General features: G+C 37.5%; 1 protein-coding gene across 2 annotated transcripts in view; it reads right to left on the minus strand.

The window, feature by feature from the left end:
- The window catches only part of LOC131437736 (protein unzipped), a 168,171-nt gene extending 144,666 nt beyond the window's left edge, over positions 1-23,505 (minus strand). Inside the window, exons 1-3 of one of the 2 annotated variants that reach the window (XM_058607274.1) lie at positions 23,247-23,505; positions 19,579-19,671; positions 19,051-19,478 (exon numbers count right to left, since the gene is read on the minus strand). The gene's annotated coding sequence lies outside the window, so the exon portion shown is untranslated. The remainder of the gene's footprint in view (positions 1-19,050; positions 19,479-19,578; positions 19,672-23,246) is intronic. The other variant, XM_058607273.1, reaches the window with a different exon arrangement.
- Positions 23,506-25,762: the final 2,257 nt, after the last annotated feature.

The raw sequence follows: 25,762 nt of genomic DNA on the forward strand, positions 1-25,762 counted from the left end.
TTCCGCAAAGTTTAATGAAGGGAAAATAACTTTATTCGTTATTTAAAATATGAAATATTTCAGATGTAAGAGTTTGTGTCAACATAACGTGCGTGAACACTATCATCTTTCAATTTTCAGTATTTGATATCAATTTCATATGGTATTAGGGCAATTATGTGATTCAACGAAATAGCCTTTTCGACATAGGCATTTCAAAAATGGCTGAGGTACGGTCGAATTAGACGAAGAAAAATCGTTAAAGTGCTTGCAATAAAAATCAACTCGCTAACTGACCTCCATCTGTCACATGCGATTGATTTGACAATTATCCAGTACCAGTCAGTCCTAACATGGAGGTGTGCTCTTCCGCGACAAGCACGACGATGGTTCCGCTAGTTAATGTGAAATCATAGCCAACTTAAGACGTGATGAAAGTTCCAGTAATGTCATGCAAAGTTCATAGTCTTACGATGCACGAACACATGTGAATCTTTACTCATCCGCAATGCAGTCTGTGCACAGAGAGCTATGTTTTTTTCTCGAACAAAAAACCAAATCGCGATGCTGACTACATAAGGTGTTCGTAATTATCAGAAGTAATACTATGTAGATAACCGCAGACTCTCGACTAAGAATGCGGAAAAATGGATTAACACTGATCCGTGTCGACGCCAACCTCAAATAACCGTAAATTTTCCTCGACTTTTGACTATTTACGTGCCAGGTCATGATTCTGTTCTTGCATGGCGGCGGTCGTTTTGCTTTTGTTGCAAAAAAAAACCATGGAGTGCAAGCCGGACTTGAAGCACACGACAAAACATACGAAGACGGTTAACTGTACGTATACAAAAAAAAGCTCGGTCGAATCAGATACAATAAATTAAACGCTGTCAGAGGGTAGAAATTACAATGAAAACTATTTAATTAACTATTGATACGACGGTTTCCGCTTTTTGCCTTTCCGAGCAGTTGTCGTGCGTTCAAAGCCAGTAATCCCGGTTGGCGGTCGGTCGGAAATGCAATTTCATCTGGTTTTTGTGCTTGCCATTCATTGGAGTTTCTAGGTTCTGTCTGGTTTCGTCGGGTAGCTCCCAGCTCGACCCAATGATGAACAATGATAAGCAAGCTTTGGTCGTATTTTTTTTCAATTGATGCTTCAACAAGTTTTACTGTTCGACTACTTGCCGATCGGTTCTTCCTTTATGTGTTATAGTTCTCGAACGAAACAGAAACAACGGTAGTTTTCGTACAGTAGTTGGATGGGAGAAATTGAAATGGACGGTAATTGGTGCAACTTTTTTCACAACGTTCCGCCGCGTAACATGGCAGTGATTTTTATCGTAAATGAAGCGAATAGTTGCCTCAATTGCCTATTTCTATCTGATTCTTGTTGAAGGTTTCAATCTTGTAGGTTGTCTTCCTACCCATACAACGTTTTCACTCTTATTTTGTTGCATTTTGAATTGTGAATGTAAGTGAATCGGGACACTCCTTTTAAGTGCATCCATAAAGATGTAAATTTTTCTAAGTGTGTACCAGCCAAGATATGTATGTTTACACTTCCTATCCCTAAAATTGACCAAACGCCTCTGATGGTTGCTGTAAGGTTCCATTTGGCCGCCTAACCCATCTACGCCGGAACCACTTTTGGTTTTGATGCGAAAGATAAACAATTTCGCGTCTGTGCAGGCTTGTTTCGGGTCAGCGAAGCACACGTTGAGTATAAAACTGATTCAGCTCTGAATTAGAGAAGTAACTTTCCAAATGTGAGGTGCACTGGAGGCCAGAGATTCAATCTGTCAAAAAGCTTTTAACTTTGCATTTCAACACAAGTTTTCAGTGCCTGCATCTTAGAGGTGGTGTGGAGAAACTTTCTCAACCAGGGAATTTCGAAGCACTGCGTTAGTGTAAACAGATTTGTCAGACCAATCAGACTGTGGGATTTTGTGTGAATCATTAAATTGTTATTAAATGCTTTCTTTATTGGAATGAATGCAAAGGAAGGATCGGAATAGTTCGACCGACGATTAGCCTGTTCCTCTGTTGAACGCTTTAATTAAAAGCAAAACGTTAGTCGTGTGTTCCCGCAATGTTGCCATCATTGTTACTAGGATCAACCCCAGCTGAACCCAAACAATGCACAGTGGTTCAAAAGCGCAATTTCACGCTCTTAATTGATAACTCATAGGAACGTGATTTTTGAGGTACAGTATCTTCAGCAAAGTTGCTCAGAATGATAGACGCCATCTTTTGGCCAATTTTATTTATGTGATTAATCCCCTTAAAAGTGAGATAAAAATATTATTTTAGTTCAGAGCCAACATATGGGCTAAGTTATTTGGACAAAGTTGTTCAGAAAGTTATTTCAAATTAATTTGCTGAAGGTACCATTCTCGTAACTTGAGTGTAATTCATGATATAATGTATTTTCTGAAAAGGGTGTCCTAAAACCAGTTTTTGTAAGAAAACACATATATTTTCAATTTATATGAGTTTTTCATGTTATACAAAGTTTTTCATCATTGAAAACTACACAACTTCCTCAAACATACAATGCTGCTATCATTTCATTTTTATAAAATAGAGCTATTTTTCATGTTTTTTTTACAAAATTCCAACTTGTCTATCATCAAAAGGCGCAGAAAGGCGCAGAAAGGTGCAGATGGAACTACTTTACATATTAAATTACTTCAAAAGAGCTTTCATACCGTGGTTGAATTACTCGTCTGCGATCGTCTGCAGACGAGATATGTTCTTTTCAAATATCCTTGTTCTTGACATTTGCAATGATAAGGTTCACTTCATGTCAGATCAGATTTCAGTATATATTCATTACTATGAAAAACCTTGTATAACATGAAAGACTCATATAAATTGAAAATATATGTGTTTTCTTAAACTGGTTTTAGGACACCCTTTTCAGAAAATACATTATATCATGAATTATACTCAAGTTATGGGAACAGTATCTTCAGCAAATTTGTTTGAAATAACTTTCTGCACAACTTTGTCAAAGTAACTTAGCCCCTATGTTGGCCATGAACTAATATAATATTTTTATTTCACTTTTAAGGGGGATTAATTACATAAATGAAATATGCCAAAATATGGCGTCTATCATTCTGAGCAACTTTGCTGAAGATACTGTAGCTCAAAAACCCCGTTCCTATTAGTTATCAATTAAGACCGTGAAATTGCGCTTTTGAACCACTGTGCAATGTTGCAACGTAAATATTCACTCGACGATTGAGGGAGATTTTTAATTAGAATTTGCACGTGATTTTATGCAATGCGGAGCGCATCCTTTGCGCAAAAAAACACTTATTTTTCGTGAAGTTGAAAACATTATTTGTTGTGTTGTGGTACATTGGCTGCAACTGTTGGTTTAGTTAGTATTCGTTTTATTAGTTCCGATTTCTGTCTCAGAAATACTGGGGTTTTGGAGCCGATGAAGTAGAATTTTCATTCTATCGTCAAATTACTTGTAAAGCTTACCGTATTGAGCAACTAACTTTTGTACACGACCAGTGATTTATGCCGAATATCCGAGTCTTGACTGAACTCCACGTATGAAGGGATAGGCATTCCTACAAACGATACATGAAAAAATGTACTTCATCCACCTAGCAGTAAGATGATAATCCTTTTTTCATTCCACATTCGAATATTCTTGCATTAATTTTCGGTTGTTCAATGATATGATATCTTAACAAAATGATATAGTTCCAATAGCAAAAATTAAGCAAATTCTAGGGTGTTTCAATTCTCTTTTATTGCACGCTTCATATATTTTGAATTGTCATTTATACATTGTCATATGCTTCAAGCATAATTAGTGGGGGAACAGTTTTTACATCTCCAGAGAGGTTTTGTAAACGATGAGGATGTTATAAAAAGTTTCGTAATACACTCATAGCTGTTTGTACACGAGGAATATGTTCTGTGCTATAATAAAATGAAACTGTGTTATAGATCCTGCAAAAAATTCTGTGTTTTGTCGAGAAACCTTACAAAAAAAATTAGTTTCGCGCGATTTTTAGGAAAAAAAATACGAATACGATGTCGTATACCATTCGACTCAGCTTAATTGACACTCACTTTTCTCGGAGATGGTTGAACCGATTTTCACAAACTTAGATTCAAATGAAAGGTCTCATGCTCCCATACAAAGTTTCTGAATTTCATTTGGATCCGACTTCTGGTTCTGGATCTACAGGTTAATATGCACCAAAAATGCGATATTAATGCATAGAAAATGTGAAAAAATGTGTTCAAATAAAAGGTCTACGGTCTCATACAAAGTTCTGGAATTTCGTTTGGATCCAACTTCCGGTTCCGGAATTGCAGGATGATATGAACCAAAATGGGAAAATAATGTCACTTATTTTTCTCGGAGATGGCTGAACCGATTTTTATAAACTTAGACTCAAATGAAAGGTCTAATGGTCTCATACAAAGTTGCTAAATTTCATTTGATTCCGAAATCCGGTTCCGGAACTACAGGGTGATAATAACCAACAATCTGAAAATAATGTCACTCACTTTTCTCTGAAATGGCAGAACCGATTTTCACAAACTTACATTCAAATTAAAGGTCTTGTGGTTCCATACAAAGATTTTGAATATGTGAAACTAATGCATTAAAAATGTGAAAAACTGTCACTCATTTTTCTCGGAGATGGCTTAACAGATTGTCACAAACTTAGATTCAAATAAAAGGCCTTATGATCTTATACAAAGGTCCGGAATTTCGTTTGGATCCAACTTCCGGTTCCGGAATTACAGAGTGATATGCACAAAAATGTGAAAATAATGTCACTTACTTTTCTCGGAGATGGCTGAACCGATTTTTATAAACTTAGATTCAAATGAAAGGTCTCATGGTCTCATACAAAGATCGGGAATTTCATTTGGATCCGACTTCCAGTTCCGCTATTACAGGGTGATGTGCAACAAAATTGTGGAAATATTGCATCGAAACTGTGAAAATAATGTCACTCACTTTCTCATGAGATGGCTGAATCGATGTTCACCAACTCAAATTCAAACGAAAGGATCTACGGGGGTGATATGCACCAAAAATGTGAAATAGTGTAACTCCCTTTTCTCGAAGATGGCTGAACCGATTTCCACAAGCTTCTTAAGATACCATAAGAATATTCCAATTTTCATTCGGCTTAAACCCCTACTTCCGGAGGTAGGGTGCTTAGTGTAAAAATGTCAGTTTGAAGAATTTTGTTTTTCATAGGCTCCTTTTTTATATTTGCAGTTTGCAGACCATGGGAGTCTGTAACCAAATGATTCTATTACTCTTCCCATAAAAGATCTGCTGAATTTTATTCAAGTCCGACTACCGGTACATTTTTCCAGAATTCAAATCTTCATAGAGAATCGTAAATAAATTTTTAGGTCATATTAGTGTAAGGTTGAGAGAACCGAATGTCACTATGCCGATATCCAGCTTTTGGTTGCGGGAGTACCAACAATAATAGTCAAATGTAATAGGGTAACAGGTATTTTGCCCACTTCGTATATTTTGGTCCACCTAACATACTTTATGGATTTAATCAATGTTAAGTAACCCATGTTGCATCAATTTGAAGCTAATCACATTCAATTACCTATTGCGGAAGGATTTTTCGAAGATATTACAACATTTGATGGATATTTTCACAAAGTGGACCAAAATAAAATAAATCCTGAAGTGGGTCAAAATACCTCTGTTACCCTAAAATGTAGCTCACTTCACTTTCTCACATATGATTGAATAGATTTTCACTAACTTAAATTCAAATGTAGTATATCAATGTAGCAGTATTATGCAATCTCCAAAACCATTTTCTAAACTTTTTGAAATTGTAGTATTTCGGGGAATTTCTGCTGTAAAATTCAGGAGAAAATGAAAATATGTAAGGCACCATTACACCACTAGGTGGATTTAAACAGGTTTTTCTGGTGTCGATTGGACAGTTACTCAAAGTGCAAGAATCGAAAACACGGACGTCATGAGACTAATTGTGTATATTGGAGTGAAGAATGTAAAGACACTAAGTCCTAAATGTGTATGTTCATATATATATTTGAATTTTGACTACTAATTATTGTGATTGATCATATTTTCAAATACAGTTACAAATTTCTTTTTTTTTAACTAGCGCTTATTTCGACTTTGGTAACCTTAATGTTACTTCTGATTTGACAGAAACTTAGTTTTATCCTTCCCCTGAACGAAAATGGTTGTGTATACGCTGGAGGAACGCGTGAAAATAGTGCAGTTTTACTTTGAAAATCAACTTGAAGAAGTCGCCGATTTTTGCCAAAAAATCATCTTCTCGTGCCTCACATTTTCATCTCGGCGGGTATGTTAATAAGCAAAATTGTCGCATCTGGGGGACGGAAAGCCCGCACGTTATCATGGAGAAGCCGATGCATCCTCAGAGAGTGACGGTTTGGTGCGGATTTTGGTCTGGCGGCATCATTGGGCCATTTTTCTTCAAAAATGAGGCAGAAGCCGCCGCCACGGCCAATGGCGAGCGCTACCGCGCCATGATTAGCGATAGGTTCTTCTCGTTACTTGAAGAGGAAGACTTGGACACCATTTGGTTCCAACAAGACGGCGCTCCGTGCATCACAGCCAACGCTACGATCGATCTTCTGCGCACAGTCTTCGAAGATCGAACTATCAGTCGAAATTCGGATGTCGTTTGGCCGCATCGGAGTGGTGATTTGACGCCATTAGACTACTATCTTTGGGGGCTGTCAAAGATAAGTGTTATGTGGACAAGCCAAAGAACACTCAAGCCTTTAAGGACAACATTCGTGCAGCCATAGCTGAAATAAAGCTGCATACAATCGAAAATGTACTAAAAACTGGACCGACCGTATGGCGTACTGCAAGGCCAACCGAGGCAGCCATTTGAATGAAATTATATTCCACAATTAACCGGAAGGATTGTACTTTAATATGAAAAAATAAATTTAGAAATCGGATGAACCGTTTGTGTTTCATTGCATGTTTAAAAAAAAGTTACATGCGGACCCTGTATATGTAACTCGAAAGTTAAAATATATTTGTAAGACATTCGAAAGTTATAAAAATCATGAAAAAAGTTATGATGGAAAACAACATTTTGTATCCAAACGGCTCAACGTATTAACAAAGCATTTCTGACTATAGCGACATACAGATAAAGTAAGTTCACTTAATTTCTATTCTATTTACATTGAACAAATATATAAATTACAGTTTTCCTTGAAAAATGCCACCAAAAACGACCGAAACGTCGGACAGTTTACAAAAGAAGTCGTTTAATAACTATTCACAAGACCTAGAAGGAAGATTTTAAATTATATTTCAATCCACAGTCGTTCAAAAAGAGATTTAATAATAACTTTAACAATATTTAGACTCCGACATTAGTTAGTATTCAACGCTCACATGTTTTAACGAATAACATTTTCACTTTTTATATAAGAGTCGTGAATCGAGCCCAGGTTCGTTGTGTGAAAGGTAATCTTCTGAATCAGGAGATTAAGTTTAGATTGATATCATGTACCCCCATATTAATGTGACATGCTCGAAAGGAAAATGTTACACTTGGTATTATCCACCATCCATCCATCCATCCATCAGAGTTGAATAGCTCCATTGGTGTACACAAGGAATAACCCAACTTTAGAAGTTGTCCGAGATGCAGCTTTTACATAAGTTTGAAGTCTTTCATGATGAACATCATATTGCAATGTGATCAATTGAATTATTGTGCTTTTTAAAGGTGCACATTTTTTAAAAGGATTGAAACGTGTGTGTTTTACCAATTTGTTAGAATATTTATCTGACCGTGTTTTAGAGATTTTATCAAACCACGCCTTTTCCAGATTCTGTTGACAACATAACCCTTGTACAACCTTTTCTAGATCCAGTTGACAACAGATTTTTCGCAAAAAATACCCTGAAAATAGAATACAACTACACAACCAAGAGTGTTTTTACAGTTAGAGATATTACCGTTACCCATAGCACTAAGCATCACTCACTAAAAACTTCATGGTCAGAAGCACCGGAGGCTACTTTCCTTGACTGGTAATTATTTTTCCATCAATCAACAAAGAGCAGACCAAAGAAATAACTATGCGAACGATAGTCCTGATAGCAGCGCCCACAAAAGCGCTTTATCTTATTTTAGGATTTTTATCCGCTTTTCACATTTTCATTTTTAGCACAGTTTCACGAACGATATCCCGGCTGCGGATATCATAAAAAACTTTTCAAGATGCATCACAAACAAATTTTCTGAGCAGTGGAGAAATAGTTCAGGTCACCTACAGAAAGTTAAAGGAGATCTTAGCAAATGGGTTGATCGGAACTCCCGAATCGAACAGAGAACTCTCTCACGTTTAAGAGTGGGACACACGAAGGTTTCACACGCCCATTGCATATCCCAAACCCTTCCCCCGCATTGTTCAACATGTGGCACTAGAAACACCGTTGAACACATTCTGGTTAATTGTCAACTATATTCAGATCTACGTCGTCAACATAATATTCCACTATCTATTAGAGATATTCTTTCCAACGATCCTGTCCGCGAGGAAATTTTAATATCCTTCCTTAAAGATGCAGATCTTTACGATGCTTTGTAGCTGCGGGATTTTTTGTACGTTCAATTTAAATATATATGTACGTGTATATGTATATGGTCTATAAATCTAACTTACACGACTGTTTTTTTTTCTCTCTCTCTTTTAATTCCTCATTTCGAGCACTTACATCACGGGCCATCCGCCACGCTTTGAACAAGCGTCGGGGATGTTCTCCGCGGCCCAACGATAGCCATCCCACCGGACACAATCCGATTATGTGGTTATGCTGACTCTTCACGTGGCTTATGATGATTTTGCACACATTATGGAACAAATGAGGATATCCCCTTTCGACATCCGTCTTACTCAATGGACCCAGCTTATGATACTCAGATGCTGCAAAGTCACACCTTATTACAACATCAATAACTTTATTATATATAAATGTTTTATACTATATTAGATAAGCTAAGTTAATTCTATATGTAAATATTTAATTTAAGTGCGGTGAACGACCCAATCGTGGTTAAAGCCGCTAATTAACGACAACAACAACAACAACAACATTTTCATTTTGGGCCCTTGCTGTTATCGGTCCAAAGTCGCATCCATTCATCGTCGTGAGAATAAAACGCCATCAGCTGCTACTGGTTAAATCTGATTTCAACAGACCGGAGTGTGGCACCGGGCTAGTGCGGTCATAGGTAGCTACGCCTTGAAGCCATGAGTCATAATTTTCAGCGAAGCTGTTCCGAAGTCATAGAGTTGATAGGTCATTAAAAAAAATCCACGTTTGCTGATTACGTAAGCTATTACGAAGATCATTCATGAAGGCTTCAAAGAAGTAAGCTGGATCGGTCAGTCAGCCTCGGACAACACCATCATGTAACAGTGAATAAAGCGATAAAGTCGTTCAGATCAGGTCTCTACCCCGGTACACGAGAGCGCCGATCGTAAAGACAGGAAGCTGAATAATGATTCTCCTTTCCGGTCTCAGAATCGATCAGGTGGGGAAGAGAAAATAATAACTGGCAATTTCAACTCAGCTGGATATCTCAGACGGTGGATCAGATCGTACAGCTTGGAATGCGGCTCGATTCGACAATGGACGTTACCCCACACGTGGTTGATGAAGTTAAACTTTTTGACGTATTGATTCTGTCAATCACCATTTGTTTTTGTTCGTTTAATTCCCGGAGATAATCGCCTCTGAAACTTCGAAATAGGTTTAGTAGGAAACGAGAATTTTATAAATCATTTTGCCTTTCTCATATAGAAAGGTTATGCAATAACTTGAAAAACCGACTAGTGAAAATTGGCCCCGAGGGCCAAGTGTCATATACCATTCGACTCAGTTCATCGAGCTGAGCAATGTCTGTGTGTGCGTGTATGTATGTGTGTGTGCGTATGTGTCAAATAATCTCACTAGGTTTTCTCGGAGACGGCTGAACCGATTTTGACAAACTTAGATTCAAATGAAAGGTCTCGTGGTCCCATACGGAATTCCTGAATTTCACTCGGATTCGACTTCCGGTTCCAGAGTTATAGGGTAAAGTGTGTTACATATTGTACACCGTCACTTAAACCGGCGAAACAAAAAACGTAAAAAATTTGCTAAACTGATCTCAAAACTACACAAATCGATAGTCATTATCAGTAGGCAACTAAACAAATAAATTCCGGCTATCCTGGTTTCCGGTATCCGGTTCCGGAAGTACCGGAAATAGTGGTCATATATACCAAAATGGATCTCACTCATTTTTCTCAGCGATGGTTTGACCGATTTCCACAAACTTAGATTCAAATGATTTCGGAAGCAACAAACATTTAAATCGTAATTTAGAGTGCGTACTAGTAGAGTTTGTATGTCATGTTAGTTGGTGGCCGTACGAACCGACTTTGATTATACCGGTTCTCGGGTTCCGGTGCCGGAAGTGCATATAATAGTGAACCCACTTCGTTTTCTTAAGGATGACCTACGCAATCAAAGCACTGTTTTATTCTGTGTGTTATGCACAAACAATCTCTTGGTTCCTTTCAAAAATCGAAGAGAAAAATTTTGAATAGAATACCACAATGTTATATGTACATGAGAAAGGCATCATTACACAACTAGGTGGATTAAAACAGGTTTTTTGCTAAGTTTCTGTGATTCTTGATAATAGACATTAAAATCTTAATGGTCTGATGACGGTCAAACTACGCATTGGCACGAACTGGATAAACCCAGAGCTTCTTAGGGACTAAAACTATGCGCTTGATTCTAATGAGAATTTTATTTGTTTAGCCGTACGTGTAGGTCGTATAGTTTGTGACTATCGGAATTTGAATAACAATTTGGATTCACTTCTTAGTGTTTCGATGAATCGCAGAAAATTTGTTTTTGCCTTTCTCATGTAGAAAGGTTCTGCAATCACTTGAAAAACCGACTAGTAAAAATTGTGTCATATACCTATCGAATCAGTTCATCGAGCTGAACAATGTCTGTGCGTGTGTGTATGTGTCAAAATCGGCTCAGTCATCTCCGAGAAAACCTAGTGAGATCATCTCACTAGGTTTTCTCGGAGATGACTGAGCCGATTTTGACAAACTTAGATTCAAATGAAAGGCCTCACGGTCCCATACGGAATTCCTGAATTTCATCCGGATTCGACTTCCTGTTCCGGAGTTATAGGGTAAAGTGAGTTAAATATTGTACACCGTCACTTAAACCGGCGAAACAAAAACCGTAAAAAAATTTCTAAACTGAACTCAAAACCATTATTGCCAATCTTAGGGTCAAATGGAATGTCATGGTTTTACCCAAAATTACTGCATATTTTCAGATACAAAAAAACGTTAAATCGCCGTTTAGAGTACGATGGCAAAATAAAAAATCTTCAAAATTTGAATAAAAACTGGAAGAGTATGTACGTCATGTTTGTTGGTGGCCGTTCGAACCGACTTCGATTATACCGGTTCTCGGATTCCGGTGCTGGAAGTACCTATAATAGTGAACCCATTTCGTTTTCTTAATGATGACCTCCGCGAACAAAGCACTGTTTCATTCTATAGTGTATACTAATTAATGTACAAACAATGCACAAAGTTAATGCACAAACATTTTGAATAGAATACCACAGTATTATATATGAGAAAGGCATCATTACACCATTAGGTGTATTAAAACAGGTGCTAAAAATGTAGCACTGAATTCGCAGCTCAAGATATTTGTGCTTGGTAAATACAAGAATTATGTCTATTTTGCGGTATATTGGCCGCGTAACAAACCTTCATCAAGCGATGACTGCAAAGACGTTGTACCATGCTTCGGTAACAGTGGTTTACCACTCGATTATAAGTGGTGACGTAAATGCTCACCGTATCATTTGAAGCAGTTCAGATATAGATTTGAGGGGTTCTGAACTGATGGAGTTTGTGAGCAATACAAACTTTGCGAGATATGGTCATCAAATGGTGAGATAACTAAATCCTCACAAGTTCCTATCTCATGCCTCGCCGTGAGTCTATGATGACATTTGGTCAATAGAACGGCGTCGACTGGGTGCTATCGCCTTCTGCCTTAGTAACAGAATGGGTGCGAAATGGCTCGGAAGCAGCGGCCTCTTGCATACAAACCTGTAATCGCCTCGTTTGCCCGGTCTACTCGAAGCTAGGTTTCTTTGCTTTAGTTAGGTCCGAACGAGCGGTAGCGAGGTCGGACAGCACACGAATCAAATCGATGTGGCGAAGCCGCATTAGATATTTTTTTATTTAGTGAACGAAAAATATCACATACATTTGCCTGGTAGATACCAATGGAATTGCTTTGATGATTAGTAGTCAAAAAGTTTCTTCGGGAACTCCGTTCTGAGGTTCATGAATCAATCTATATTCAAGAAGTACAATTGTAGGTCAACAAAACGGGCGTTAACATTGTCATCTTTAATTTGTCTTTATTTTAAATCGATTCCCATTACGATTTTAAAACAATTGCAGGAATCGGCGAAATGACCCTTTCGGCGAAATGACATTCGGCGAAATGACATTCGGCGAAATGACCCTTTCGGCGAAATGGCTTTCGGCGACATGACCCTGATCCTATTGCAACATATAATTCTGTTGTTTATTACATTATTTACTATATATTATATATTGAATTACATCACATTATATAATATATTATTATTATTATTATTATTATTATTATTATTACTAGCTGGCCCGTCGAACTTCGTCTCGCCTTAAATTATTTTTTTAAATTTGTGTTTTCGGACAGCAGAGTTGTCAAACGTTAATGTTTCTTTCCATTATTTTACTGATTACTTGGCTTACAATAAACGAATTACGACAAATTCATATCCAACATCATGAATTATTGTGGATATGTTCAATGCTTTTGTTACGCAAAAACTAAACAAATGCACCAATTGCCATCTCATCCTTCGAGTCAGTGTATTGAACAGAGATTGTATATCTCTCTCAAACTAAAGATTTGACATGTGGGATGATGGATTTGATTGAATCATATCTGACTGGTCGTAGTATGACCGTGAAAATTGGCGACTGCGTTACTCCATCATTCATCGTGAGCTCTGGCATTCCTCAGGGAAGCCATCTAGGACTATTCATATTTCTGCTATATCTAAATGATCTAAATTTCGCATGCAATGCATGAAGCTATCATTCGCCTACGATTTCAAGCTGTTTCATCTCATCAAATATCTGAAAGACTCAAACTTCTTGCAGCCACAGTTGGATGTATTTTTTAACTGGTGCAACGTCAACAGAATGGTTATAAACGCCTTCAAATGTTTCGTTATCTCCTTCTCTCGTAAACGAACCACGATCATGTATGATTACACTATTTCGCAAGCTGTACTAAAACGGGAGACATCAAATAAGGATCTAGGAGTGTTATTGGATTCAAAACTTAGTTTCAAAGATCACATAGAATCTCTAAAGCATTAAAGATGCTAGGATTCATCTTTCGCATCTCAAGAAATTTCAATAACATATACTGCCTGAAATCGTTATATTGCGCTCTAGTTCGTTCTACACTGGAGTATGCTGTTGTTGTTTGGGCACCATATTACCAAACTGATAAGCTGCGCATTGAAACTGTTCAGCGCAAGTTCATTCGTTTTGCTTTGCCTGCCCTGGAGAGATCCATTTAATCTTCCAAGCTACGAAAATCGTTGTAGGCTCATACACTTCGATTTGCTATCTGTCCGCCGTGATACACAAAAAGCTGTTTTCGTCGCGGACCACATCCAATGTCGAATTGATAGTGCAGATCTCCTACAACAGCTAAGTTTTGACATTCTTCGGCGTAATTTGCGGTTTAATCCCTTTCTCAGAATTCCTCGTGCTAGAACTAACTATGGCTTCAATGAACCGTTTTCGAGTATGTGCCACGTATTCAATACTTGCTCTGATGAATTTGATTTCAATTTATCTCGTAACACCATTAAAACCCGTTATCTCCGAATCTTTTCCCGCTAGTTTTATTTACATAATTAGACGATATGAATAGTTGTTAGTTAGCTTTGTAGTTTAAATAAGGGTAACTAAAGATTTCGTTATGTATCATTTGGTCAAATGTTATCTGTTGATACAAAAGATGAGAAGGTTTTATGCCGGCTGGAGAAGGAGAACCAAAATCTCAGCTCCAGCAGGCTTTTCCCTTGCTCCTAAATAAACAAATAAACAAATTAACAGATGGATGAAAAAGAGATGACCAAGATAAATACTTTAAATTGACCCCACAAATTTCCAAAAGCAGCCCTCGGGGATGGTTGTTTGTCATTGAATGTTAAGACTTATTTGTACTGAAGACGTTTAAAAATTTAATAGCAAATCCTTAGGGATTATCGAAAGTAATAAACTAATTTTGAACGGTTGTCCATAACTTGCTTCACCGCTAGTGATATTATTTAGTCGTGTTTGATGAATGTTCGTAGCAGGATAATGACAGGATCAATTTTCGATAAAATGAAAAATACTTGGACATTCGAAAGTTCAAATTACCCTTTTATTAAATATTGTGTCCATTAACTTTGACATGAACGCTGGATTCGTTCAAGAATTGTATCAAAAGGTCTCTCATTCGTCGAGCCACCACATCGTTTTTCTTAGTATTCAGTCCTGAGAATCAATATTCTGTTCTAGCGGAGTGAACATGAGGAGTGATTATACCAGTATTCTTCTTATCGTTAAAGCCAATGTATAAAACAGCAGATCTCACAACTAATGGTTCTTACATGCCACGATTTCTCCTTCAGATATGATATTCACGATTCCCATATGGTAATTCGTCAAATAATCCAAAGTTCGGAAAATGAAATGATTTGACTTAAGCAGCTTACAAATGTCATGAATACCATCCGTTTTGAAGTAAACCACTCTTGAAAACTCACACGAATCGGCTGAACAAACTTCAGCATGCTAAATGCAAGGAAAATATTTTCATCTGAACTCATTATTTCAACAGCAGAATCCTATCATTGATACGTAAAAAAAATCGTTAACTTACACTACGACATTAACTGTTATATATTGTATTATAGCATATTATTTCTTATATTATACTATATTATATTATATTATATTATATTATGTATATCATATTCCATTATATAAAATTGTATTATGTTATGTAATATTATATAATATAATTGAACATAATAAATTATATCGACAACGGGGAGGGGCTGGGAGTGCATCAGGGTATCTTATAAGTGAATGACTGGATGATGGAGTGGATTGCCATCCTGGGTCACGTGTTGGAGGCTTTGTATTCTTCCCTGATAGTTCACCTTTGTATTCTTAACCTTCAGGCGGGTTTTAGTTGGTATAACGAAATTCTTTATTATATGGCCGGATGTTCTTGCTGGAATGCGCCGGGTCCTCAAAACCCATGTTGGCCTTCTTAACAGCAGTTATATGAAAGCTATCTGATAATCAAATTCGAATCTATTGTAAGTCTATCCGCATCCACTGGCAATGCCTTGAATTGATGGTGGCTTCACACATACATACATACATACATACATACATAGATACAGTACACACTTTGCGAGATCTGGAACAGAGAAGGTTTTGGACATAACTCTCTACCTGGACAGCATTCCATGATGAGATCGAACCTTCGTTATCTGACCTTGAGTATACCTTTTTCGATAATTTGAACGTTAAATTTGATATTGTCAGACTACGGAGGGCTTGACTACAAGATTTTACGGGTACAAAGCAACAATTGAAGGTTTGTTCGTTTCGATTTGCGTGAGTTACTAGATTTGCGTTGGTGGAACGCTGAACTTGCTAGACTAAGGAAACGATGCAGGTTTCCTAACGACTTCAGCTAGTGACTAACTTTCTCGTGCAGTTTTCCTTTTGAAAACATTCAGTGTAAGATATCTTCTGCGTGAGGACTGGTTGCCTTGTTATTTGAAACGGCAAGAACAGTTTCTTTCACTAGGTGGATTCTGTGTGGTGTACAATTGGCACTTCAGCAGAGTATTTGTGATAAACGAATTTAACAGGTACTCAGTTTGAATGATTCACGGTCGAATCTAGTGATCACATGTCGCAATCGAATCGAAGACCTCAGCATGATGGGTACGCGGCCATTTTTGTATTACTGGAAATTAATGGACTGATGAGTTGGCTGTCAACTAGTTGTATAAAGCACAATATTCGTCCAAATCTGCCAACTACTGGCGAAGCTTGCAAACTTGCGCGCAGACAACAGTATTTTTACCAGAATTGAATCTGAACATTTAAAAAAAATCTACTGCAAGTCAGGACATTGTAAACTAAACTGTCACATACTATTCAGCATGATGAGTGTTATTCGTGTGAATGCGATGACGGTATTTCATATCACTTTGACGCAACAAGGTATCCGAGTTTTTGGTTACTCATATACCGTTGAATCTATGTATGGGGATCTAAAACTAAAGGATATTCTATCGTTTCTCGCCGTTTGTGGTAAGGAGGTATAGTCAGAGGAAATTATAATTCTTCCTGAAGTGAATGAGTCCTTGCTGTATTGTCTTTAAAAAATTTTAGCAGATTGTTTGGCATCCATTATGAGATGCCGAATTTACTTCTGCTCACTAATATTTCGAATCATCCTGCATTCTTTCAGGAATGCATAATGATATCGCTTTTGGAAGATCTCTAAATCCTTTCGGGGGTTGAAAGTTCTATAAAATGTACATTTTGACACCTACATATTGTTGAGAATCCTTCCGGGATTCAGAACGATTTGTATCTTTTTGTGTTGTGCTATGTGTTTCTATCCTTCCCTACCTTTCTATGTTATTTTTATTCTTCCCTACCCATCAGAAAAAATACGAGAAACCATGAAAAGCCGTAAATCTTCAAATAACCAAGGGAATGTACCACTTGAGCTAATTTGGTTTGATTCCATATTCCCATACGGAATTCCTGATTTTTTTTTCTGGATCCGACTTCCAGAAAAATGAAGCAATATAATCGTTATATGAAGTAAAGTAACAAAAACCGTAAACAATTTTCTAATTGTTTTGGGCTCAAAAATGTTCCAATTTGTAGGTCATGTTAGTTGATGGCCATACGAACCGACTTCGAACCGTACCGGAAATAGTGGTTAACTACACCAAAATGGAACTCACTCACTTTTCTCCGATATGGCAGAGCCTATTTTCATAAGCTTAGATTTAAATGGAAGGTTTTACGATCCCATACGAAATTTCTTAACTTTGTCTGGATCTGATTTCTGGTTCTGGAATAATAAAATGATGAGTGCTAGAACCGCCGTATAGAGAGACGATGCTAAATAGGGACATTGTTTTAGCTAAACTGGGCGCAAGATTGTTCGATTAGATCATGTTAGTTACTGACCAAATCAACTGAATACGACTATTCCGGTTCCCAGTGCTTTATTCCGGAAGTATTTGTCAAAACGGTTAAAAAAGAACTCATTTCATTTTTTCATTGATGACTGAACCGAATTTCACGAACTTAGACCCGAATGAGAAGTGAGTGAGATTATTTGACACATACATTGCTCAACTGAGTCGATTCCTATGTGACGTTATATGAGAAAGGCTAGATGTATATTTTTCTCTAAATTAGACAAACAAAAACAAAATTTACTTAAGAAGAGACGGTAAGTAAATTAAAAAGAAATACTACGGATTAGATTACACAATTGTGGTAGAGGCTTATTTCAATTTCATATGCACACTGGAACTACTGAAAATTACTGCCACTACAGTGAAGTAAAACCTGTAATATGTTGCTAATAACTAACCCACCAAAAGCGGGAATCCGGATTTGCACATATCAAGACATACTCACAAGCGGCTTAATCCCATTACTAGTAAGAAGCAAACGACGGGATCAGTGTATACATCTATTATTATAACTGACTAGAATAGCCATAACGGGATTTCAGGGGAGGCTTTTACGCACAAAGAAAAGGCTGTATTTATGTAAAGAACCACATCAGACACGAAAACCGCCACGCTCGGATCCGTAATACATAGCAGCGGCTCTGATGGAAGGGGTTCGTCAAACGGATTCCGCAAAGTACGGCCGCATGCATATCTATCGCAAGTGTTAGGGTGGTGTACAACTCAAAAGTGAAGGGTTCGAGTACAATTCGAACTTTTAAACTTAACGCTTATTGTTTCTTAATCTGGAATATGAAACTCTAAACTTCGATCATCATCAATGTTGGTTGAATGGGTAGGTTTTAGTATTTGAAATGATAGTTATGTTCCGGTTGAGGTTTAGTGCCTACCAAGGAAAAGGTGGCAGCAAAGACCGACACTCTGGTTCGATGAAGAGGGAATGGGAAAACTGTTGCGGTCTTGCGCTGTCCTCCACATGAGAAGGTACGTGTGTTTTGTTTACTTTTACGACAGAAACTGTGAATAGGAGAACGGAATTTGATGAATGAATGAATGGAAAAGGTAAAAACAGACCGGCTACGGAAAAGGTCATTAGCGAAGAGGTCTTCATGTTTGAAAGTTGATCCAATTGTCTAGCGGCGGTACGAGGTCAGATAGAAGAACTTGATAACTGTATCAAAGAAATGTGCCGATTTGTATTATTGAACGGATCTAAAATTACATTTCAACTCATGGTCAACTAACGAAGTTTTTATTAAGTGATTGGTTCACATCAAATTAAATGTGAACCTCAAGTGCACGGCGAATCCCATTTCCCAGAAAAAAAAACTTATCCTTCAATTAGTTTTTGATACATTCGTCACAAGAGGAACAATTCTTCATCGCAAAATTTATAGCCATAAATAAAGGTATGTACCTATATTTCATTTTCAGCAATCAACATCCACTCACTCTTATCCCTGTCCTTTCCCGAGCTTTCTCGGTCCCGATCGATATACAATGTAGATTAATCTAGTCCTATGTGAATGGCAAAATGAAAGTTGGGTAAATGTTACGATCAGAAGTTTTTTTTTTGTAGACTGTACAGACGGCGGGTACTCACCTTTATGTATATTATCAATTCCGTTCCTTACGACTTCCTATTGTGCTTGTGGAACCTTTTGAAAACTTTTCTCCTGCCGTTTCAGCCAGCTGCTGCCTAGATTACTAAGCGGTAAATAAAAGTTGATTGTCAGCACGATGACAGCGTAGGACACACTCAAATATGTATCTAGATCACAACTTCAATTGCTTCATTTATCCTTTTTTTTTTCATTTATCTTTCCACTGTGTCACCAATAGGAGAAATTTTACAACTGAGCCACTTGTATTAATCCCAAATTAACGCCAATTAATACTAACAACTCACTAGTACACATCAATTTTCTATTCAATCGAAGAACAATATTATTTATTACCCTTGTTATTGGATCCTTGAAACAATGCTTGTCGAATCACTACTTTTTTTCCAGATTAGATGCCGAAGATGCTCTGCAAAAAAGAGAAAAAATAACCTGATTTCAATATTAATGGACGATTAGTGTTAGAATTGACCATTAAGGTTGGATCCCTTCCGTAAGTGTGAAATTACCTTTATACTATCTGCTTATAATCTGACAAAAAATTCAATTTAACTTAATTGTTATGACACCTCGTCAGATCTGTAGTTGCTGGAATTATGCTACTAAAAATAATGGTCAGTACCAAGGGTGTGAAAATTTGACATTTTTTTAAACTGTCGCCAAGCATAAGACAGTCACTGCCAACGATACGCGCAGCTGCTACGTTCAACAGTAGCTGCCAACACGCAATGACACGAGAGCTTGGTGCAATCATAAATCAAATAAACATAGATTTCCCATTGTACGGTGACACTAACAGCACCTCTAGTGAGAAACGGGTGTACTTTTTTCCATTAGCTACTGTGGTTGTGTTAAATGCACAGGAAACTTTTTGCATGCATTTGAGGAGCATTTACGCACCCATTCTCCACCAGACGGCTCTTTTGGTGTCACGGGTTGCTCAACTACATTACTATTACACTGGGAAATCTATGTTTATTTGATTTATGGTGCAATCATGAAAGCCACGACACACGACAGCATATTGAGAGCAGTTAATTTTGTCGCACTCTCTCAGTAGCCAAAGCCACAGCGTTCTCTTTGTGGTAGTGTACGTGGATAAGTAGCTGCTATGTTCATTTTCGGTCACGGGTTTCGAGAATGTCACGAGCTCAAAATGTCATGACATTTTCATAACTGGACTGTCATATCCGCTGTGACCGATCTGTGGCAATAAATTAAGTGCGAACGGCGTGGTTTTCATTACCGGTTCAATTTTAGTTTAGAAAAAATTCAATCATAAAGTGTCCATGCAGATGTTTCAAAAATATTGCAACTATTTACTGAAATTTCATACACGAAGTATCAGGAGCGCAGCTTTTGTCTTTCTAGTATGACGCAAATGCAAGAAATCTTACAGCAGAGACAATATATTTTGTGCTCCTGTTACTTATACAATTCTGGTTTATGCTAAACGGGGTTTAATTATTTGATCGAAAAGTGCATTGGAGTAAATCAACCTACTGGGAATAAAACAAAATCATCCGAACTGCCCAAACGAACCCACCATCCAAGTTCTTGAAGTCTAAGCATTTACTTTTCTCACTGAACCGCTTCTTTCCAACGGTAGTGCAAAACCGTCTAGTGAAAAAACCGTCTGCATTGGAAAGCGAGACGTTCTTGTGCATGTCCCGCTACACCTCAAGCGAATCTACGTAAAACGAATATTAAAGTTAAGCCTTGTTGGCGACTGTGTCTCGAAAATTGTTGAATTTGGAAGGAGAAACTGTTTATTGTGGTTAGCCATTCTCAGATTGAAGGAGTAGAACAGCTATCGATGAGAGCAAACGGCGACATTCACGAGAGAAAATCTCATGAGACCTATGACATTTTTCATTTGCTACATTCACGGCGAAGTACAATCGGCGACTGCTGTCATTTGTAAGGTTTGACTGTGTGCTGTTTTGTGTCATTCTCCAGTACCGTTCGCAACCCTGGTCAGTACCCATATTTAAAATTTTCTTCGCTTCTGAAGACGTTCAAAAACATATATTTACTTGGAATAGTAAAAATATTCGAATACGTTCTTCAAGAACATGGAAATCTCAGAACAATAAAAAACATTTTGCGCCCATTTTGTTTTTTCCTTTCTCTTACAATCACTGAGATTCGTTCGTTGAGATTACAAAAGGTATGTATGTGTTTGTAACAAAAATATCCCCACAATTTTCTTCGAAATGGCTAGATCGTAAACTTAAATTTAAATAGGTCTGGATCTAACTATACCAGGTTCCGTACAAGATTTTTGATTTACATTCGGATCCAACCTCCGAAAAAAAATGGAAAACATACACTTCAATACAATACACACACTTTTCTCGAAAATAACTTCACCAGTATTCACAATCTGAAATTCAGAGCGACTAATGCAAAAAAACTTAAATTTCAAGTGGCTATATCAGACTCCCGGTCTCCGGTTCTGGAAGTAGAGGTAAATAGCTCCAGAATGGAACTCACATCGGTTCACCGGAAATACCGATTTTTTCGTAATGGCTCAATCAATTTTATTATTTGGCATCATCAGTTCACAATTTTAACTCTAGCCTTACTTTTGAGATATTTTTTGGGGGACGGGTACAGCGTGATGGGTAGTTCGATGCCTTTCACGCAGCCTGCCTGGGTTCGATTCCCAACCCCGCACATAGGGTCAGAAAAATTTTCTGGCCCGAAGAGGCGAATGACCTTAAGGTTAAAACCTCTATAATCGAAACAAAAAAAAGGATATAATTTCTCGAAAACTTGCGAAAACATGTAAATATTGGTCCGGTAGATTTGGTGTATTCAGCAATGTTTCAGGTAATTACTGGAACTAGATGCAGAAAGTGTGCTATTACAAAAAACTGTTGTATTTCTATTGTATTAGAAAATAAAATTTGAAAATCGGTTATCTCTGAAGAGGTATATTTGTCTTTTTTTAATTTTTGATATAGTGTAGCTGATGATCGAAGAGGTTAATTGCACACTAGGTCAAGATAAAGAAATAATGGACAGTAATACTCTTTTGAAATTTTTGATGGAATCACGAACTTTTCTTCGAATGCCTCTCATCGTATTTAAGACACTCTGTCGGCTAACTTGAGTGGCCATTTTGTTTCACAATTTCTTCATCTCTTTCGCATCTCGAGTTACTTTTGAAAATAGGTAGCAACTTGACCAATTTCATGACTATTGGTACCATCGGTACAATTACCTTAGAAGCGAGTCATTTTTTAAACGATACTTGACATACACATTTAATGAATAATTAAAGTGTTTCCCAATTTTGTGATTATCGAGTATATATTTTTAATTTAAATTTTCATTCACAGAATTCATTACAACAAAACAATGCACCAAATTACGAATGACTAAAGACAAATGCTAATTCACTTCTTCAGATGCTGAAAACGTTGTTGACTTTTGGAATTCAAAGGTGAGGCCCACAACCGAAGATTCTTTTCGAACAACTAATCCCCGAATCTGACTGATTGATAGCCAACGCGTCACTTTCCCGCATAGCATTTTGCTATGCATCAGCGACACACAGTTACGTCAAATTCCACTTTCGAAGGTCACATCCTGTAAATTTTCGCACCCCTGGATTGCATGACTCATGCATTGTTTGTCTGTATCCTTTATTTGCAGGAGTAATCGTGATCACCATGCGTTCGTCTGCCGTGCACGAGTGCGTTGCTTCGGCGAAGAGGGCGGGGGCTTGGAAGGGACTAACAACAACGAATTAGAAGAACGGGAACACACAAAATTGCAAATACGATATCGATTTTTTGTGCTCCACCAACAGCGGTTGGCGGTGTATATCCTGAGCACACAAACAGCAACACAAAAAAAGAAACACTACACTAAAAACACGCTTCCCCACCATCCACCCTCGACTCATACACATACACCGACGCAAGATAGACACACATATTCCTTCTCTCCTGCGTGCTACACGTTTCACTTCCTAGCGCCTTCAGGTTCCACCTACTTCCGGATTCCCTTCCTTAACTGTTCCACTGACCATAGATTCAACACACGCCACCTTTAAAACAAGCATCCTATGATTCCTATTCCTGTTACGGGTACTTGTAGCAGCACACCCCACCATCACCCAAGATGCTCCAATATTTGCCAATTTTTAAATCGAAATTCCACTTACACAAATCATTGAAAATCCACTGCACCGATCTCCGATGATAAAAATCTGAATCAGCACAAATAGAAACTCCACGTTCGGTTATATCTCGCTTTTTAGATCAAGAATCTTCTCTCCTAAACAGTCCCAAAAAATGCGAAAAGATTAGCAGCCCGCGCGAATCCTTATTCATTGTACTGTAACACCATCAACGGTTATATATTACCGACAAACAGAGAATCACTTACTACACTTGCAACCGCTCAGAAGTCCCGTTCGAAACTGATCCGATGATGAGCACACCGTGAGCAGAAACACAAAACATAGCAGAGCAGAGTCCGACAAGAACGAACGAACACAAAAGCCGAACACGAAAGCTTACCTGTTCTGTTATGTTGGGTATGTTCCGGTGTATTGATATATTACGTTCCATGCACGTGACATTTTCATCGGTACTATGATATCATATGAATAGAAGTTCGTTTATCTATGAAAAATTTCCCAAATGCTAAAATTATATATGATATCGAATTTGTGTACCTTGTACATAAGCAAAATTTCACATTTTATACTATCTAAATCTCGATTGGAAAAAACGGACGTCTTCGATAACCCAAAGAATACATACGGACATCGTTTATAAACATCCCTTTCCGAAGCAACTGTCACGCTCGGAGCTTTAATGTTTTTTTTAGAGTCAGTAAACTGACAACCGAATTACCGTGCAGAAGAGTGAATATTGAATTGTTCCTAAGAATTGAATCGTGTTCCAAATCAATCGTGATATCGCTTGTATGGTTTGTAAATATTTAAACCAAATTATAATTTTGTAGTGTGAACGAAGTATAATGAGACACATTAAGTCCGAATCATAGGAACGAAACAAAAATGGTCATCGATTGAGATATTTAACTATGGTCATCAATTGAGATATATAACCTTTATTCACAATTAAACGTAATCTCACTAACTCAAAGATATGGTTATGTTATATTTTTGAGCTAATATCAATATGTTAAACCCTAGCGGACCTTGCGCGAGAGCCAGTAATGTCACTTTTATTGATCGTGTAAGGGCAGTAATGATAAATTCTTCAAATACAAATTTGGAATGTCATTACTTAGTAGTTATCAAAAATGACATTGATAATTTTCGTGTAAGGCCCCTATTCAATGACACTTAATAATGATTTGAGTTCCTCTACTCTATTTCAACTTTCCCTACAAAAAATCACAACTTTCAACTTTCCCTACAAAAAATCACAAAATGGCCAAATCAAATGTTGTCCTAATGGTTATAACCAAATCATGTATAAAATAGGACTGAAAATATCCATTTGTAACTGAACAACCCACATCAATCTTAACAATGTAAAATTGATTAATAATGCAATTATGATCTTTTGTCTTGTTTTACTTGAATCAAGAGTTTCGGAGTTTTCGAAATTTCTTATCAAAAATGTTTTATAGACTTATAGTCAAAAGTTTGTAGACTTGCTACAAATAACGTATTTCATCTACAACCTCGTCTCCCACGGTTGATAATACGGCACATCAAATTATTCAAGAAGCTTTTTTCGACAGCAACAAAAGTAATCGAACATAAAAGCTCTTAAACAGCGAGTTGAACCGTAAGCAGCGTTGCCAGGTTATTTTTCCAAAAATCTGTATTCGGCGCAAAAATCTATCTGTACCATATCAGTATCAGAATCTCGTGAGCAAAAAAAACCTCGTAGCAACCTTTTCTTCTGTCTATCTATGCTGTCAACGGAAATCGGTATTTATCTGTACGATCCGCGAATTATCGGTATTTTGGGAGTACATATCTGTATTGCGGTATAGAGGTCAAATATCTGTATAAATACCGATAAATCGGTATACCTGGAAACGTTGACCGTAAGCCCCGTAAGCAGGGATGCCAGGTAATTTTTTCAAAAATCTGTCTCTGACTCAAATTTTATCTGAATAAACAAGTAGTTTGTAATATCCAATTTTTTGTTAGCCATTGTTCTTCATTGTTTTGGTTTTTGCAGAATGATGCTAGCCACAGTTACATGACGTCATAGAAGGAGGCTGCATTTGCCAGATAAATCTGGCAACACTGCCCGTAAGCGGTCTCATCTGTCAAAAAAACAGCAAATAAAAAAAACAGCCTCCTGCTATGACGTCATGAAACTGTGGCCAGCATCATTCTGCAAAAACCAAAACAATGATGAAGAATGACTAACAAAAAATTGGATATTACAAACTATTTGTTTATTCAGTACCCTTTACCGCACTTCCCCGCGAATTATCGATCAGAATATCATCACTACGATAAGGAAATTAAGATTTTACTCGATTTGAAATGCTCGAATGTTTGTTTACCATACTCTGAGCGCTCTGATTACCCACCAAATGCCCCAGATGTTGGCTACGATAGCACTTGCTGCAGGGCCCTATCTTTGCCACCGGGCTGAAAAAAAACTCATAAACAGTCAGCTGCACAATTCACAGACAGATAACAAGACGCCCTTTGGTTGTACGGTTCGTTACGTCGCT

This window comes from Malaya genurostris, chromosome 3 (assembly GCF_030247185.1).
Source record: "Malaya genurostris strain Urasoe2022 chromosome 3, Malgen_1.1, whole genome shotgun sequence".
Classification (NCBI taxonomy): domain Eukaryota; kingdom Metazoa; phylum Arthropoda; class Insecta; order Diptera; family Culicidae; genus Malaya; species Malaya genurostris.